Below are 19,394 nucleotides of genomic sequence, written 5' to 3'. Positions count from 1 at the left end.
AAAAGTGTCTGAACAGCTCATATATCAAGCAATTCAAGAATTTCAGTGAAACACAGATGGGCCAATGTTTTAGGAGTAAAAGTCTTTTTCAAAATACGGAGCTATGTTTGTATAGGAAAAATTGAGTAAATGTAGATCCACCCTGCATATGTGCATGCTATGTCACTTCTCACATCCAACTCTTTGCAACCCTATGGACTGTAGCCTGCCAGGCTCCTCTCTTCATGGGGTTCTCCCGACAAGAATGCTGGAGGAGGTTATCATGCCCTCTTCCAGGGAATCTTCCAGACCCAGGGATCAAACACGTATCTCTTATTCTATTGCATTTGCTGGTGGGTTGTTTACCATTAGTGCTACCTGGGAAGCCCATAGATTCACCCTAATAAAGCCTAAAACAAGAACCTTCACAAGATAAAGAGATTCACCAAAAATGTAGCTGCCAGGTAGAAAAAATTCAATACTCTTCTGATGAAGGTAACAAAATCAAGATTTTCTTCAATATACCACAAATAGTGTTTTACATAGAGTTAAAACTTTTTTGACATATGAAGAGGCAGGAAAATTAAATTTATAATCAAAGTAGAAAGCAAGTGGATAGAAAAAGACACTCAGATGGTACATTTGTTTGAATTAGCAGCCAAATACATCAAAATTACTGTTGGAAATATGTTAAATAATTTATAGCCAAAAATGAATAGAATGTTAAAGAGGTAAGGAGTTTCAGAACAGATTGAAATCTCTCTTAAAAGTACCAGATATGAATCTTAGAACTAAAAATGCACAATATTTGAAATAAAATTATTGGAGAGAAATAATGACAATATAGAGAAAGAATATGTACTTGAAGGCCAGTAAATAGAAACTAATCTAATCTGAAGCACAGATATAAAAAGGAAAGCTTGAAAAAATAAACAGAGCCACAGAGACCTAGGTGGTGATAATAGCAAACAGTCTAAATACAAACCTCAACCTATGAACCTTCTTGAAGTTGTGAACATGGATCTTGTCCCAGCAAGGAACCAGAACCTGTGCTATCAGTGTCAGGCATAAGTGAAATCGCAGATTGCCCTCCATTCCCTATTGCTAGCAATCCTTCAGTTCCACCTTAGCACACCACCTCCCCCTCTTGCAGTCAGTAACTCTTCTTGCCCATTCACTGGATGCCAGCTCTTGCACTATACTACTGTGCTTTTCAAGGTACCATAGTGTAAGATTGAAAATGCTTTCTTAAAAAAAAAAAAAGCTTTCTTTATTTTTTTATGTTTATTTTTATGTGCATTATTTGTGTGAAAGGTATTATAAACCCTATTACAGTGCAATATTATAGCCAATAGTTGGGTACCTAGATTAATTTTGTTGGACTTAACCAACAAATTGGACTTAACAAATGTCCTCTTGGAACAGAACTGCTTGTATGCAGGGAACCTACTATACATGTAATTGGTGTCCCAAGAGGAGAAGCAAAATGGGAAAGAAAAAATATTAACCTCAAATAAAATTTTTAAGCTTTTAAAAACATCAGTCTACAGAGCCAAGAATAAAGAAATTCCAAGCAGGATAAATACAATAAAAACTGCACAAGGCCTCAGCCTGGTGAAACTACTACTAATGACATATAAAGAAAATATCTCAAAAGCATCCAGTAAGAAAGAAAGGAGGGAGGTAGAAAAAAGGGAGAAAGGGAGAGAACAGCAATGTATACAGTAGAAAATGAACAGGACAGCTAGTGGAAGAGAGACAGTAATGAAATGATATCTTTAATGTGCTTTAAAAAATAAAATTACATTTGCCAGGAATGCTATATACAGTGAAGATATTCTTCAAAAAAGAAGGTAAAATAAAGAAACTTTCAGGAAAACAAAACTCAAGAGATTCGGGAACTAACAGAGCAGAGTTGCAAGGGTCATCACAGGAAGTGGATCTAACTAAAGAAAATGAGATGAAAATAATTCTTGCCTTGTGTGCATTAATTAGATGTTCATTCCAGGGAGAAGAAAAGTTAAGGAAGCATACTGTAATCTCTAAAATAGCCACTAGAAAACTAATTGAAACAGTGAATAGCAAAATTCTGCATAGGAGGTAGAGTGAAATAGTAAAAACAATCCATTACTATATTTTCATTATTTTAAAAGAAAGTAAGGGAGAGAGATGGAAACTAGGGGCTTGAGGATTCCTGGCCCCATCTTCTTCCTCCTTGACCCTGCTGGCCTCTTGCCAGGAAACTATGAAAGAAATAAATGGCATTCTAAGCAAATTGAGGCAGAAGATCAAAATCTGAGTAATAGGTGGGTTGACTTTTGATAAAGTGCAGAAGCTGGAAAATGATGTGGTTAAAAAGATATGATTATGTGTTTCCAGGAAATAGCTTGGTGGCATACAAAGATAGGTAATTCTTGTACAAACAGAATATTCAAGGTCACCTGGGTGAGGCCCTAATCCAAGATTTAATCGATTGTCTGAGCTACATTGCAGAAATGAAACTCCTGAAGAAAAGGGATATTTTTTAATGAAATTCTAAATGAGATATGAATGTGTCCTCTATTGAAAGAAGCTGCAGCCCCAAAGAACACACAGAATTCTATACATACTACTAACAAAGAAAAGTTAAGACAAAAAACGTGTAGCAGATCTGGACAAAGAGTTTGCAAACAAAAACCTCATGTTTTCTGTTAGGAGGCCAGGTCAGCTTTCATGTCGTTCCTGACAGCTGGAACAAGAGATATTTCCTGGGACATGTGGAAAATCATGATTATAAGATTGTTTCTCTCTTTGGAGACATAACCATGGCAAGTAGGAAAGACCATGAGATACTCACAGATCTGAGAACCACAGGCCACACCAAGTCTGTGCCTGAGGACACATGCAAGGTCCTTAAAGAGTTCTTGTCCTGATGCTCCTTTTCCCCATGGGAAGAAAAGGGAGCTGACAGGGTCATTCAGTGGCTACACCTGAGGTTTCCTCATGCTTATGTGCCCCAGTCCAGGCCAGGCTCTCCACAGGGTCAGTCATCTCAAGAGTCCTGACAGTGGTATCCCCACTTAGCCAGGAGAACACTCTCTACCCGGAAACACATGATGCCCTCCATCTCCAAGGAGAGACAAGAGAAAAAAAGACTTGTCAAGAATGGAGCAAAGGAATAACCCCACCCATAGACTTTATCCCCCAATTCCATATTTTCAATCACAGTATACAAGGGTTTGGGAGAAACTTCCTATCCTTCTAGAGGGAGAAAGAAGTAATGTGCCTGAACCCTCCCTCTTCACAGGCCATACGACATACATAACAGATGTTTATGTTTGGACATTGTACATCAATAACAGAAAGGGGGCCTTCAGATGAGAAAGAAAGGACAGGACACGTAAAACAATCCAAGCCTTGGACAAAAGTGTAAAAACACTTTTTAAAATGGAACATCCTCCTGAGTGTCAGCTAGATGAGGCTTTGAAACTGAGACCACTCTCATCACAGGGGTAGTATTAAGCTCAAGACTGCCTGCAGTCTTTGTTTTTTGATCCTGCGCCCTGCCTGTGAGATATAGACCTCAGCATGGACTGCGGACAGAGGACCCAGGTGACCACTGACTGCAACTAGTCTGCACTCAGGTCTCCTAGAAGGTGGATCAGTTCTATATTCACCACACTTTGAATGGCCTGTCTGGTTCTCGGTAACCATGGAGATGGGAGGAAATCCAAACCAACAACCTCTGCTAGAGAACTGGCACCAGCAGAATGGTCCTTCCCTTGGATGTACATTCTGATCCCAGGTCTGGAGAAACTACCTTCGGGTGTTAAATTTCACCAAAAGTATCTTCTTATTGGACCTGGCTGGCTCCCCAAAATCATTATTCACCTCTGGTTTCTCAGATAGGAGTCTGGATAATCCACAGCAATAGGAACTGCAGTTTACCTCGCTGCAGATTTTTTAATGAAAGGTGTTCATCCAGGCCCTTGCTGTTGTTGTTGTTCAGTTACTAAGCCGTGTCTGACTCTTTGCAACTCTCTGAATTGCAACACACCAGGCATCCCTGTCCTTCGCTATCTCCTGGAGTTCATTGAGTTCACTGATGGTATCCAACCATCTCATCCTCTGTTGCCCCCTTCTCCTCTTGCCCTCAACCTTTCCCAGCATCGGGGTCTTTTCCAGTGAGTTGATTCTTCACATCAGGTGGCCAAAATGTTGGAACTTCAGCTTCAGCAGGCCCTCACTAGATCTTGCCTTAAGGGTTTAGAGCTGCTGTGATTGGGACCCTCTCTCTTCCCTTCCACATTCTACAAGTTTTTGTGAAACTGGAAGGCAGTACAAGGTCCCAGTCTAGAACACAGCTGAAGAGAACTGCCAAGGTCATTGTTCATAATCACTTTTCAGTATTTGGAACTCCTGAGACCCCCGACCATCTACTGAGGGCAGCCTCAGTCCTCAGAGCGGGCTCTCCTGGGGGTGACCTACCTGAATCCTGGTCTGGGGAAGCCTGTGCCCTGCAACTTCTGCCTCCCAGGCCCCAGCCAATCGCTTTATCATGGATTAAACTGGTTCCCTCCAAACCTTCTGGCCACTCAGTCTTCACTTAGCTTGGATTGGGTTGGGGAAAGAAAGAAGACACAGTGGCCTGTGAAGTCTGCCTGGCTCAACCACACTGTTAACTCTACATAGGATTGTTGTTTCTCAGTGATTCCTAGGCACAACCATCCAGGGGCAACTTTCCTTACAGAATTTGGTAAATGATACTGCGATGGCCCTTCAAAATGAAAAAAAAAGAAATGAAAAGCAGCAAACTAAAGGGATTTTTATTATTTCCTACAAACCAAAACAAACAAACAAAAAAAGGCAGTGATGGCTAAACAGTGGACAAAGGACAGATGACCAAAAATAGGACAAATAGTAAAAAGGTACAACTGAACCCCAAAATATCACTAATTATACTAAATATAAGTGGACTTAGTGCTCTTATTAAGAGTCAACGATTGTCAAATTGAACAAATAAGTAAAATTCTCTCTATATACAGTATGTGTGCCTATGTACTCAGTCACGTCTGACTGTTTATGGACTGTAGCCCGCCAGGTTCTTCTATCTGTGGAATTTTCCAGGCAAGAATACTGGAGTGGATTGCCATTTTCTTCTCCAGGGGGATCTTCCCAAACCAGGGATTGAAAGCAGGTCTCCTGCATTGGCAGGCAGATTTTTTACCACTGAGCCACCTGGGAAGACTTCATATGCAGTATACATGAGATGAATTTTTAACATAGGAAAGTTGAAAGTGAAAATATCAGAAAAGATATACTATGTAAGCACAGTAAAATAAAACTGACATGACCGTACTTATATCAGATAAAATAGATGTCAGGACACAGGGTATTTCCAGGTATAATGAATACTTATAATTGTAAGAGAATCAATTTGACAAAAGGATCTAAAAATTTTAAATTGCTTGCACCTAATAACAGAGCTCAACAAATCATAAGTAATAAATTTTGGAACTAAAGAGAGAAGTAGACAAATCCATCATTATTGTTGGGCATACAGTAGGATTTTATTTACATACACTAAACACTAATTTAATTTGAGGCAAATCTCAGTAATGGTTGATCTTGGTGAACGTTTGATTGTAAAGGGGCAAATTATATTTTCTCAGGGTGATGAGATACCTTTCTATCCTTGACTGGGATGGTGGTTTCACAGCAGTACACATTTGTCAAACTTCTCAAACTGTACACCTGTGCTTTTTACTGCATGCAAATTCTTTTTCAAAAAACCTCAAATCAGTGCCCAGTATTTTCCATAATACCCCTTTTCACTTACCACACTTAATATTGGATTTTCTACACATTTAAATGTATTATTTATCCTTTTGGAAATAATACATATATAGAGTCCTGCTTGGGTTATTTTGAGGGCTTCCCTGGTAGCTAAGCTGGTGAAGAATCCACCTGCAATGCAGGGGACCCTGGTTTGATTACTGGGTTGGGAAGATCCCCTGGAGAAGGGAATGGTTACCCAATTCAGTATTCTGGCCTGGAGAATTCCATGGACAGAGAAGCCTGGCAGGCTATAGTCCATGGGGTCACAAAGAGTTGGACACAACTGAGCTTTCACTCTCATTGGTGTTATTTATTTATATTTACAACTTTGCAGCACTTTTCCCAATTTGAATAATCAATAAATACAAAATGAGCAAATAAAAATGAACTCTGAATACTGAATCCAACATTGTAGACAGCTTTAAGCTTATTCTCTATTGTAGAGCAAGGGATGCCAAGTGATGCTAAATTTGGCACACTGCTTATTTTTGTATGGCCCTCAAGCTAGGAATGGGTTTTCCATTGTAACTGGATCAAAAGAAGAAAATATAAGTGAAAAAATGATATGAGATTCAAATGTCAGGAAGCAGAAATGAAGCTCTATTATAACAGGGAAAGGTAAAAAGATGAGAAAAGACAAACCATGTAAACCCTGAGTGTGATAAAGCTGATATGGTTTTACTAGCATCATGTAAAGGAGCCTGTGAGGGTACAGGGGTTTCCAAATATAACTGAGGCAAATTCATGAAGATGAAATAGAAATTTTTAACTGGGCTGATCTAGAACTCAGGAATCTGAATTGTCTTCCCTGATGGCTCAGCTGTAAAGAATCCGCCTGCTAATGCTGTGTGATCTCTGGGTTGGGACGATCCCCTGGAGAAGGGGATGGCAACTTGCTCCAGTATTCTTGCCTGGAAAATCCCATGGACAGAGGAGCCTGGAAGGCTACAGTCCTTGAGGTCACAAAGAGTTGTCCACAATATAGCGACTAAATATCAACAATGACAACAACAAGTCTGAAATTGTACCATACCCTCTGTAAAAAAAAAAACCTGCTGTAGAGTAATTGGAATGACAAAACAATTCTTAGTCATAAGCCATGCAAATAATAAGCTGTTTCACAAGATACAAAAAAACAGATGGGGGTCACACAGATTTAGTGAGAGGAGAGCAAGTGATTATGTAGGCTACAGAAGATACAATTTGGAAGGCTATGAGATAAGGAGATAACTGGTTTCTGCCTACACAGTTTCAGCAGCTTTGCAAAGATGAGATTTATAAATACTTTATAAATTAAAGAAATTAACTACAGCACCACTAAACTGAAAGTACCACCTACACTACTTGCACAGTTTTCTATTAATAGTGACTGAAGCATTAGCTGCCAAGGCCTTGGAATAAATTATTATGAAATTAAAGCTTGCAGAGATGAGTTATCGCCTCTCATATGCACATTACTTGTAGCAAGAAAATACCATATTTGGAGTCAATCTCGTGGAGTGTCCAAAAGCTACACTTAGTTACAATGACATAAGAGCTCAGACATACAGCCTTATTAATGTTTTATAGAAATGGGGTGGAGAAGATAAAACGGATAGCAATTTAAATGAAGATGAGATGGTTCTTTAATACTTCTCAATTCTTTTGCTCTCTCAGCTACTTCTAAAGGTACAAGAAGGAATTTCTTGTTTTAAAAGAAACTCATCATTCTACGGAGTCATTTATTAAGGAGGCAATAAATTCAGTATTAATTACATGTAAGTTTATAGTTAGAAACGTTGAGTTCCACATTTCATATAACTGCATGTGGGTGTAAAGGAGTTTCCTGATCAAAATTGTCTACCTATAGTTAATATGATAATTATAACTCTTACTGGCAAATAACAGCTTGTTGGGAACTGTTTAATCAAAAAGAAAAAATTATTTACAGAATAGAATATAAGGGTAACTTACAGGTCACAAGGGCCTCGTGTGTCCAAACCTCAGAAAAAGAACTGGAACCGTGAAAATGACTGTCATTAGAGCTTTCTCGTCATTAGTCACTTGGACGGTTTCCTGGTTCAGTCTTGCTCTCATTGCTGAAAACGGCTGCTACTAGCTTCCATTTTAGAATTCTTGTGGTGGAGAGGTGCCATCATGAAGACTAAACGTTTGTGTGCCTCATTAAAGAGCTGTTTGCTGTTAGCTGGTGTCAGTAAGTACTTCTCCTAGTCTAACCACAATGGGTCCTGCTACTGCATCCAGAGGAAGTGATCTCACTGTTCCAATATGACAAGTACTCACTAATCAAATCAGAAAATATGGTAATAGGGCTAAGGTGACAAAATATCATTTATCTAAAAAATTCCCTCTTCCATAAAAACAATGATTTTCATTTATTGCCCTCAACCCACCAATTTGGGAAGATATTGAGAAAATAACAAGAAGAAGAGCTTATTATGAGCCCACATCCTTTTAAAATTAGTAATTAGATGCATTTGTCAAAATTGAAAGTATACTAAGGGTTTATGAATTCAACTGTATATAAATATATACCTCAACAACAATAACAAAAAGCATTGTAAATAAATATTGAACTCTGGTTAATAATGTGCATGTTAAGGTTTTTGTGAGGCTGTACTGTGTCTGTAACTTTGCTTGAAATGCATCAAAAAATAATATATATGAATCGATGTTTACAGGGATGTGTTGATGAATATAGACAAACAGATATGTGATAAAGCAAATAGAGTGAAATGTTAATTTCTGCACTGATATAGTACATATATGCATTTTTACAGAAAAATTCTTTCAACTTTTTGTGTGTTTGAAAATTACCCCAATGAAACATTGGGAAAAAACTAAAAACCAAATGAAAGAGAATTTCCTCACATAAAGAATGCATTCTTAGTACTTCTATGCACTTTGAGAGTCTAGAAGAATCTCTATTCCTAGTATACTTCAGATAGTATTTTACATTGCTTTAAATTCATTTATCTTTCAATTCTAAGTTCACTGTGTACCTTTCTCACTGATTAAGATGGGTCACCTCAAACATTTCTTTAGAGTTTTTAATTTCATAATGAATAGCTATCCATGTTTAAATACAAAACAGCAAAATCTGAAAACATAAATTATCTATATCCTGACTACTCAGAGATATTTGATGTGTGTTCTTTAGAATTCACTTTAATAAATGCCCTTTGAAAAGTGAGAGTGAGTAAAGCAAATAGATGGGAAGCACATATTATCTTTGTCATCTAACAGATTTGGCCAAAAAACCCTGCTTCTTAAAATTCAAATTTATCATTTCCCACCTAAACCTTATCATGACAAATATTGTTTTTATCCTTCGGATTTCTCATTGACCTATCCCATGGGTATTTTATGTTCTATTGATTTTCTCAGCTAGTACAGTCTTCTACATGTACTTCATAATACAGTATTATCGGATTGTACTGTCTCAGTAGCTTAGGGACTGAGATGTTTATCAAGTACTGCGTAATAGGCACCACTATGAATTGTGCCACAAAATAATATAAAGGAAGTAAAACTTATTTTAGAGAATATTAAACAGGTTATTTTGTTGAATGGTTAAGACAGGTAACTACTCTGAGCCCCGGTTATAGAACTTTAACAGCTTCAAGAGAAGCAAAATTAGATGCTTGTAGCACTTCATCTAGTGCATATCACAAGCTCAGTGTATATAAGTGTGAATTGATATTAGTATGTAACTTTAAATTTGCATATTAGTTGCATATTCACAGACTAAAATATGCTAAAAATGTCTGTACTTAAAAGAGGTTTCAATATTTTTCCATAGATATTTTTTGCATTATTGATATTTTTATTAAGACTGTTTCCATAATGCAGCCCAACTTCAGCTTAGACAAGACCTACTGTCACAAGTCTGAATTTTTTGCGTCTCGGCCATTGTCATTTAAGATTTTGTCATTTAAGAATCTAAGATAATGAATCTAAAAGTTTTAGATTCTTTGGGAAGACATCCTTCTTTTATCTCTATACTGGACTGTGACTGTGATACTTCATCTGTGTGTTGTTGTTGTTCTCACTAAGTCGTGTCCCGCTGTTTGAGACCCCATGGACTATAGCGTGCCAGGCTCCTCTGTCCATGAGAATTCCCAGGCACGAATACTGGAGTGAGTTGCCATTTCCTCCCCTAGGAGATCTTCCTGATCCAGGGACGGAACACCCATCTCCTGCATTGGCAGGCTGATTCTTTGCCACGGAGCCACCCGCGAAGTCCTCATTTGTGTGTCTGCATTAGTCACTCAGTTGTATTTGACTGTTTTGTGACCCCGTGGACTGGGGCCTGCCAGGCTCCTCTGTCCATGGAACTCTCCAGGCAAGAATACTGGAGTGGGCTGCCATTCCCTTCCCCAGGGGCTCCTCCTGACCCAGGGAGTGAACACGGTCCCCTGCATTGCAGGTGGATTCGCCACCGTCTGCGCCAGCAGGTGTGCGATGTGAGGTACCTAACACATAAAGTAAAAGCTTTGTTCCTCAAATGATACAATATTATTTATTTTTGCCTTTTAAATTGAAGTTTTTCCATTTGCCACGAAATAGTCATTACTAATTGGAGAAGGAAATGGCAACCCACTCCAGTGTTCTTGCCTGGAGAATCCCAGGGACGGGGGAGCCTGGTGGGCTGCCGTCTATGGGGTCACAGAGCCGGACACGACTGATGCAACTTAGCAGCAGCAGCAGTAGCAGCCATTACCAATCTCTTCCAACCATTTGTATAATTCTCACTTTCCATCAGTGTTCACTATATTTTTTCAATCAAGAAGAATAAATGATGTATTAATTTTGCTGTCCTCCATATCTAATGGAATTTCCCTTCCAACTCGCCTCATATGAGTCAACTGACATGTGGCAAGTGACCATCCTCACAGATGGATTGGTAATGGCAATCACACAATTGCTGAGTTTTGCAACACAGGTGCTTGGATTGGCTCTGCTTGCCCGCCAGCAATCTACAGACTTTTGGCACTGCCCCCACAGTTGTAAAAAGCAGCAGAGGGAGAGCACATACTCATTCAGCTGGCACTCATCCTTTTCTGCACTGGGGCCCAAAGTTGAGCCAGACTCACTGCTTTCATTGTCTCTCAGCCCCTGAATCACTGTCAGATTCTTGACCCGAATCTGTGACTTGCAAGGAAACCATTTTGGGTTAATTACAAATGCACAAATTTAATATGAAAATAATGTGTTCTTTCATGTAATATTTACTATCAACGAAGGAGTGGGAACTGAGAAACTTGAAAATAGTATTTTTCTTCCTAGTACAGAATAGGATGTTTCTGCAATAAAAATAAAACTGTTTAAGATGAGGTTTTCTTTAATTAAAAAAAAAAGATTTTATATCTACTATTGGTTTCTAAGTTAAACCTTTGATGTTCCAAACATACGTACACATTTGAAGATGTATGTAGAGAGGCGGATTGCTATTTAGATAAGTGCTGTGCTTCGTTGGTCAGTCGTGTCTGACTATTTGAGATCTCATGGACTGTAGCCCACCGGGCCCCTCTGTCCATGGGGATTCTCCAGGCAAGAATACTGGAGTGGGGTTGCCATGCCCTCCTCCAGGGGATCTTCCCAACCCAGGGATTGAACTCAAGTCTCCCACATTGCGGGCAGGTGCTTTACAGTCTGAGCCACCACAGAAGTCCAAGAAGACTAAAGTTAGATATGTGGGTGGGTCTAAAATATTGTGAGCTATTTTTCAGCATAAAGTGGGTAAGAAAATTTGTCTGGAGTAAGAATTTATGCACTAGGCAAGTTTCCAGGAATCTCAATATGAATTAGAGATAGACTTACCATTGAGGAACTCATAGTAGAGTTAATGGAAATATCAATGTGATCCCTTCTCTTAAAAGGTACAAATAAAATGAAGTGATAGTGTTGGGGGGGAGGCAGTGTGCCTGATGAGGATCAATGAAAACAATAGAAAGAAATTGACATACACTTGAGATTTATAGGATGTGTAATACTTCATTAGAAAAGTATCTGGACATAGGTAGTTTGGACAAAGAAATACGGAAGAGTAGGTTTGTTTTGGAAAGTGGAATTTACATATGTTTGCTAGGGTCAACTAGAGGTGTGGTTGGAGAGATCGTTTTGGATCAGAAATGAAGCTCTGCTACAAGTATTTTCTCCTTTTCCTGTTATGGCTTCTTATATCCACCCATCATTTAAAAGTGGACATTTAATTTTCAAATACATGGAGTTTTTAAAATATGTTTGATGTTGATCTCTCATTTTGACATAAATTTTTCATTTAAATGCTTTCTTCTCTACAATCACCCTTTGTGTTTTTTCAGTCTTTTAATTTTATTGAGGCTTTAAAAAGCTAAATCAAGGATCTCTCTTGGTAAATGTCACATTGAGTTTGAAAATATGTGGGTTATTTTCAAATATCTTTGGATATTGATTTCTAATGTAATTCCACGGTGATAAGAGAACAGACTCTGCATGATTTTGGTACTTTTAAATCATGAAAAATTTGCACTTTGTCTTATATCCCTGGATATGTTTCAGGGTCTCCTAGTTTAAGGTCTATGGGAACTTAAATAGAATTTATATTCTACTGTTGTGTGAAAATTGTATAAAGCTTAATTATGTTGAATTGGTTCATAGTGCTTTTCAGGTCTACCATATCCTTCTACTTTTCTATTTATGTTATTAATTTTTGAGAGTTTGATATTGAAACTCCAATGAAAAATCTTAATTTATATACTTAAAAAAATATGTAATGTATAATGTAACTATATGTAAGTTTGTTCTGTAGTTTTCAAGTCTCCTGTAAATATGTTACCATACCTTCCCCTAATTTAAAAAATGAAAAAAAAATTTTTTAATGAAGATATAATAATTTTTCCTAAGGAGTATTGGATTTACTAAGCATAGGCAATGTGAATTTTGTGTCTTATTTGAAGGAACACTTGATTTACACCTTCAGCTAATGAACTTGTTCCACTTCCTGAGTTTCCTGATCTCAGCTGCCCCACCTCACTGCCCCACAACACACTGAGTTAATCAAAACAAAAATTTTGGAGTCACTCTCAAGTCTTTCTTTCCTTCACACCCCTTACTCAATCCATTAAAAAGCTCTGATGATTTCACCTTCAAAGCATATTCCACCTCCCCATATTCCAAATTCAAACCTTTCAAACCTTTATCTGCACTATTTTAATAGCTTCCTTATTGGTCTCCCTGCTTTTGCTTGGACCACCTATCCTAAGAATCTTTGCCACAGAGATGTCAGAGTGACCTTCCAATGTCTAAATTGGATCATGTCATTCCTTTGCATATTAACCTTCTAATAACTCTCCATTGAATTTATAATAAAATGCAAAATCCTAGAGCTCTTATGATTCAACTTTATTTCCTATGGCTCGTGCTATTTTTTTCTAAATTCTAGTCTTTTCCTCAAACACACAAAGCTTATTTTCAAGTTGGGGTCTTTGCACTAATACAGAATGCTTTTCCTCAGAAATCTATGTAATGTTCTCATTCTTGTTATTTTCACCTCAGATTTACAACATGGACTTGGGGGACCATTTGCGACCATATCCCAGGCATATGCTATCACTGTTCTTAAGTAAGATCTTCTGAGTTGTTGGAAATGTAAATAAAGAACTTGGAACAGAATGTAAATTAATGCACTGCTTTCTTTACTTGAGAAACTTTTGCTATGTAGCAAAAAAGAAGTCAACTATAGTATTTTACGTGTAAGCATCATAATTGCTTTTTTCAGAAACTACAAAAACCAGTATGGTGAACAGTCTAAGGAAAATTGCCTTTATCTTGATCAGAAAACAGACATGATATATGACAAAGAACCTAGCTGGGCATGGAATTATGACTTTCTGCCCTTTCTTAACCTCCTCTTCTATCTTAACAACAGACAAAGAGACAAAGGGAATGTGTATGGGTAACATGGAGATCCAAAGAAATTCTGTGTGGATGTAGTTGATACTCAAATCTAAGGGCTTATTCCCCTTTATCGTATAAGAATACAAAATGGCCTGGGTTTGGGGCAAGTCCTCATATCCATTTCATCTGTTCAAAAAACCCAGGCTATATTAATAGATATATTTTATACTGATTGAAGCAAACAGTAAGTACTCATTTTAATAGTTAATTGTGGAAATTAAGGATTGTAAATTGTATTTTCGTTTAAAGAGTTCCATTGACTTTTTTTTTCCTGTAAAAGAATCAATGCCTTGGTTGAGATCCCAGAGTTCCACACCACGGAGGGTGGGAGAGCCATTTTGGCCTGGAAATGTTAAGGGCAGGTGTTCCCAGTTATCGACAGACATTGAAGGACTTTAGGAAATCTCCTGCCAAATGTATAATTTTGAATAGCACTGCCTTCATGGATCTTCCAGGATGAACTGGCAGCAAAATACCACTCTCAGTAGTTGAAAGTATTCACGTTGGATGAAATTATTTAGCATCATCTATTGTATTGTAGAACAATGCTTGTCAAAAACAATAGTATGAGCATTCAGTTCTTATTGTTGTTGTTATATAATTTTTTCTTGCAAATAATTAAACAGGTTTGCCTGCCTTTTTACATGTTATTATTTGTTTTGAAAAGGTAATATATGTCCATGCTACAGAGTATAAAAGACACTCAAAGACAGAACATGAGCAATAACTTTTAGTCTGTCATTTCTATCACAGGCCATCTAGTTCCTTACCCAGAAGCATTCACTGCTATAGTTTTAAAACCTGTTTTCAGAGAGCATCTACATACATTAAAGCATAGGTACCAAACATAATCTTTTTAAGTAGAAATCATAGCACATCTTTAATACTACTCACATTATTTTCTTTCAAATTTGGTGGAAAAAAAAAATCATGGTGATCTTTCCATATCAGCTCATAATGAGTTAGTGACCTCACGCAGTAGCTACAGGGTATTCCCTCTTCTGAATAAACCAAATTAGTTTTGACACCTTCCTATTAGTGGACACTTATGTGTCTTTCTAGCAAAGAATTTTTTAAAAGTCTTGGAGAAGTCCTAAGATTTTGTACTACTCTAACATATTTTCCACCCTGAGAAATAGTGCCGTTTTTCAATTTACAGAAGAAAAGTTGTGTCTAACATGCTTTTTTCCCTGAGTTAAACCATCAATTCTTTTTTGATCTCCTACTTCAGTTTTCACTCTTAGCAAGCTGATTGTATTGTATTTCCTTTTACAATCTCTTCTATTCTCCTTTTACTCTTGCTTTTATTTTATCTTATTTTATTTATTTTTCAATCCTGTCATATCATCAATGTCTTCTCAAACAGGATCATTCTCTTTTATGATATTCTTAGTGTAAGCATCATACCTGAGAGTTTATTTTTTTTCTTCCTTCTGTTTTGTCCTTTGCTGACTCATGTATTGTATCTCTGTTACCTACCATTTCCTTCCTGAATTCTTTTATCTCTGCTTTGAATTATTGATTATATGTTTTTTTTATTTAATAGCAATATATTTGCTTGCAATTTTTATCTGCTCCACGAATTTCTTTCCTAATTAGATCATTATTTTCTTAGTACATTATTGACAAATATTATTATATTTAAAATACATTTGATATTTAATTATGGCATCTACAATCTCTTAGCTTAGTGATCCCCACTTGTGGGGAATTTACTATACCTGAGTCCTGAGTTGATTTATTCCAACTCTGAATTAGCAACACCATGCCTCTTGACTCTTAATTGAAAATATCTCAGTGAAAAATGAAACAAGACTTCAAATGCCGCTGCATATAATTATAGAGGGTATATCTGACCGTTTTTGAGCTTCTATTACAAGCAAATAAAATTATTGGTGGAAGTGCTACTCAAAAAAAACTGTAGCACTCTAATCCAGTAAAAATAATTTTATAGTTCTTGTGACTATTATTTGATACATTTTCAGTTGTCATTTATACAGAACAATTAATACCGAATATTGTGATCATCAGTTGATACCACTATAGCAGAGCTACTTGTTCTTGGGTAATATATCTCTTTGAGTTTCTAATGAAAGATTTCTTATATACCGATTTAGTTACAGATTTCAAGGATATAGCTTTTTTTTTTTCCTTCTTTTTCTAGCATATGAATTTCTGCACAGATGTCACTCATAATTCCAGCCTATACCCTTTTACGGGCTTCCCTGGTGGCTCAAATGGTAAAGAATCTCTGCCAGCAATTAGGGAGATCTAGGTTCATTCCCTGCTTTGAGAAGATCCCCTGGAGAAGGGAATGGCTGTCCTCTCCAGTATTCTTAGCTGGAGAATCCCATGCATAGAGGAGCCTGGTGAGCTACAGTTCATGGGGTCACAAAGAGTTGGACATGACTGAGCATGACTAACACACACTATACACCTTTACACTTTTAGGATCTTAAAAAACTTTAAAAATACAGGTCAGTAGGATTTAGACTCTTAACATTTTAATTAATCACATTTCTCATACTGACGACTAAGCCAAAGACCAAACGGACCTCTGAAGGTGAACTTTGGTGTTTCCCATTACCAAGCAAAGCTGAAAAAATGTGAAATAAAGCCAACAAGAAAAATGAAAAAATAGGACACTGCTAAGTTGCTGCCACATTTATCTTGGAGTAGAACCCAAGAAATATCCCTTCTGAGGCACGGCCCTCCACTAGAATTACCTCTTAGATGGTGTCAGATATTGGACTTCCTCACTGATAAATGAAAATAATATTAACTATAATGTCTCCTTTTCCGTGGCCTGTATCTGAAGGACTAGACCAGGAATCCCCACCTACTTCTGTCAAAATTCATTTCAATATTTATAGCACATAGTACTATATTAGACCTAAGGAAAGATGACTCATTTGAAAGGAATAACTTTATCTAAGTCTATTGTGCTTTTGAAATTCTACTAATGCAAACATAAAGGAAAATTTTAGAATATTTATGAATATATAAAATTATTTTTGAAAGATTAAAGGAATTTTTACACTTCTGAAATCATAACAATGAATGACGAGAGAATAAGTTTAAATAAGTAAAAATATATGAGATGCAAAAAATTATAACATTTAATAATAATAATTGTGGTAATAAAAATAATGGATCAGTTATAGAAGACAAACCTGGGAGGAGGAGCAAACACTTGGAAATTTTCCCAAATTATAGTATTTCTAAGGAAAAGAATAAAGTAAAAGTAAAATGAAGCTAAAGTGAGACAGATTCAGGTAATATGACTTGTGTATGGTAAGACTACAGGTGGTGAGAAGCAGCAGACAGAGGAGAAATAACAGATACACATGAGAACTTTCACCAAATTAAGATACATATTAACTTGCAGCTTGAAAATATCTTTGAAAATCTAGAGAAAGTTATGTTAGATAAATAATACTTAGGTTCATCTTGGTGAAATTTTATCTGATGTATTAGGTTCTTATGGCTACCATAATACACTAACACAAACTTGATGGTTTAAACTACGGAAATTAATTTTTTCACCGTTCTGGATGTTAGAAATTTGATATTGGTTTCATTGTGTCAAAACCAAGTAGTTGGCAGAGCCACACTTCCCTCCATAGGTATGAAGGAAGAATTTGTTCTTTCTCTTCTACTTCCGGTGGCGGCTGGCATTCATTCATTGGCTTGTGGCTGTGTCACTCAGGACTCTGCCTCTGCGGTCACATTGCCTTCTCTTCTGCGTGTCAAGTCTCCCTCGGCATCTCTCTTGTAAGAATACATGTGATTGCATTTATTGCTCACCTAGATAACACAATATCTGCCTCTCTCAAGGTCTTCAACTTAATCACTTCTACAAAATTATTTTATGAAATATAAGGCAACCTTTACAAATGCCAGGAATTAGGAAGTGGCTGTCATTTGGGGATGTCCATTATTTAGCCTATGAATTAGGTGTATGTTTGCATGCACATGCAAGTCTTGCAAAATATACAAACAGAAGATACAGATTATAAGCATTAAAATAAGAATCTAGTTGCTCATAGACTTTCATTTTGTAGAGAATTCTATGCAGTTGAGGAAAATATATTTAAGTGGTGATATTATAAATTCAACCAAATATTCATTTATTTTTGAGGACACCAAAAGCTTTTCTTATCTATAAAAAGGCTTGATTTACTTCTCCTGAAGAAAAAAATTTGTTGAACTACAGATGAATGGGAGATGAATCAAGGTTAGAAACTTAAGGATAGGGAAAGGTCTGATAATAAGCAGAGAACTTTATAAAATTGACAGGTTTGAACATCAAATTAAGTCTCAGTGCTGGAGTGCTGACTTGGCTCAGTTCATATTTGCACTCAATTTCTAGGTAATCTTGAGTTCCATTGCTTTATATACCATCTTTATGCTGGAAAGAACTTTATTCACATCTCTAACCTAGACATCTCCCCTCTACTATCCTTCAACAAAGTATTTTCTCTCTTTCTTTCTTAGATACCTCATAAGCATCTGAAAGCCAGCATGCCCTGAAATGAACTGTTGTTTCTCTATTTAGACCTGCAGGACCTACAGCTTTCCCTGTCTCAGAATATGATAAATTCATTCTACCAGTTAGTTAAGCAGAAAATCTTATATTTATTGTTTACTCCTCTCTGTCTTTTAGTGAATCCTGTTGGCTACTGCTTACAAATATTATAAATATAATACCTCTTACTTTTCAGTGGCTACTAACTAACTACACACCATTCTTTTCTCTTACCTGGATAATTAAACAGCTTCCTTTATGCCCACTCTAGCCTTTTTATAGTTTAGCCTGCAAAGAATTAGAGTGCTCCTTCTAAAAAAAAAAAAAAAAAAAAACCATGATCATGATTGTGTTAATCTGCTCAGTGCCCTGTGATGACTTGCCATCTGCCTTTCTCATCAGTTTCCACCTCATTTCCTATCACCCTCCCTTATTTATTTCTTCCAGCAGCTTAGACCTCTTGCTGCTGCTGCTGCTAAGTCACTTCAGTCGTGTCCGACTCTGTGCAACCCCAGAGACCACAGCCCACCAGGCTCCCCCGTCCCTGGGATTCTCCAGGCAAGGACACTGGAGTAGGTTGCCATTTCCTTCTCTAATGCATGAAAGTGAAAAGGGAAAGTGAAGGCGCTCAGTCATATCCGACTCGTAGCGACCTCATGGACTGTAGGCTACCTGGCTCCTCCATCCATGGGATTTTCCAGGCAAGAGTACTGGAGTGGGGTGCCATTGCCTTCTCCTGTTCCCTAAACACAGTAAGTGAGGAAATCTCCATAGGACCTTCTCATTTGTTCCCTCTGCCTGAACTTCAATGGGACAGTGTCCCCAAATATTCTATTTCTCCATTTCTTTAGATGTGATCCAAGACAGACTTACTTTACTGAAATTGACATGCATTAGAGAGATAATGTAATATGATAAATAAAATATTTTTCATTAAGACATTAGCATGTAATAGTTGGAATATTTCTTCTTCCAAGGGATAGTGACAGTCAAAAAGAGGTTGAAAAGATGATTGAAAGACATCCTAGAAAAAGTTTTTTCAGGCATTGAAAAATATGCATTAAAGAGTAGAATTCTGTACAGCAGTGTCAACCATTGATCAAGAACCATAGGTGCTCTGGAATTTAAG

General features: G+C 37.1%; 1 pseudogene; it reads left to right on the top strand.

Moving 5' to 3' along the window:
- The first annotated feature begins 2,224 nt into the window (after positions 1 to 2,224).
- LOC136172969 (phosphomannomutase 2-like) lies at positions 2,225 to 2,891 on the top strand (annotated as a pseudogene).
- Positions 2,892 to 19,394: the final 16,503 nt, after the last annotated feature.

This window comes from Muntiacus reevesi, chromosome 8 (assembly GCF_963930625.1).
Source record: "Muntiacus reevesi chromosome 8, mMunRee1.1, whole genome shotgun sequence".
In the NCBI taxonomy this organism is placed as follows: domain Eukaryota; kingdom Metazoa; phylum Chordata; class Mammalia; order Artiodactyla; family Cervidae; genus Muntiacus; species Muntiacus reevesi.
The sequence above is the reverse complement of the archived record's forward strand: the minus strand, read 5'-3'. Positions and strand labels throughout refer to the sequence as shown.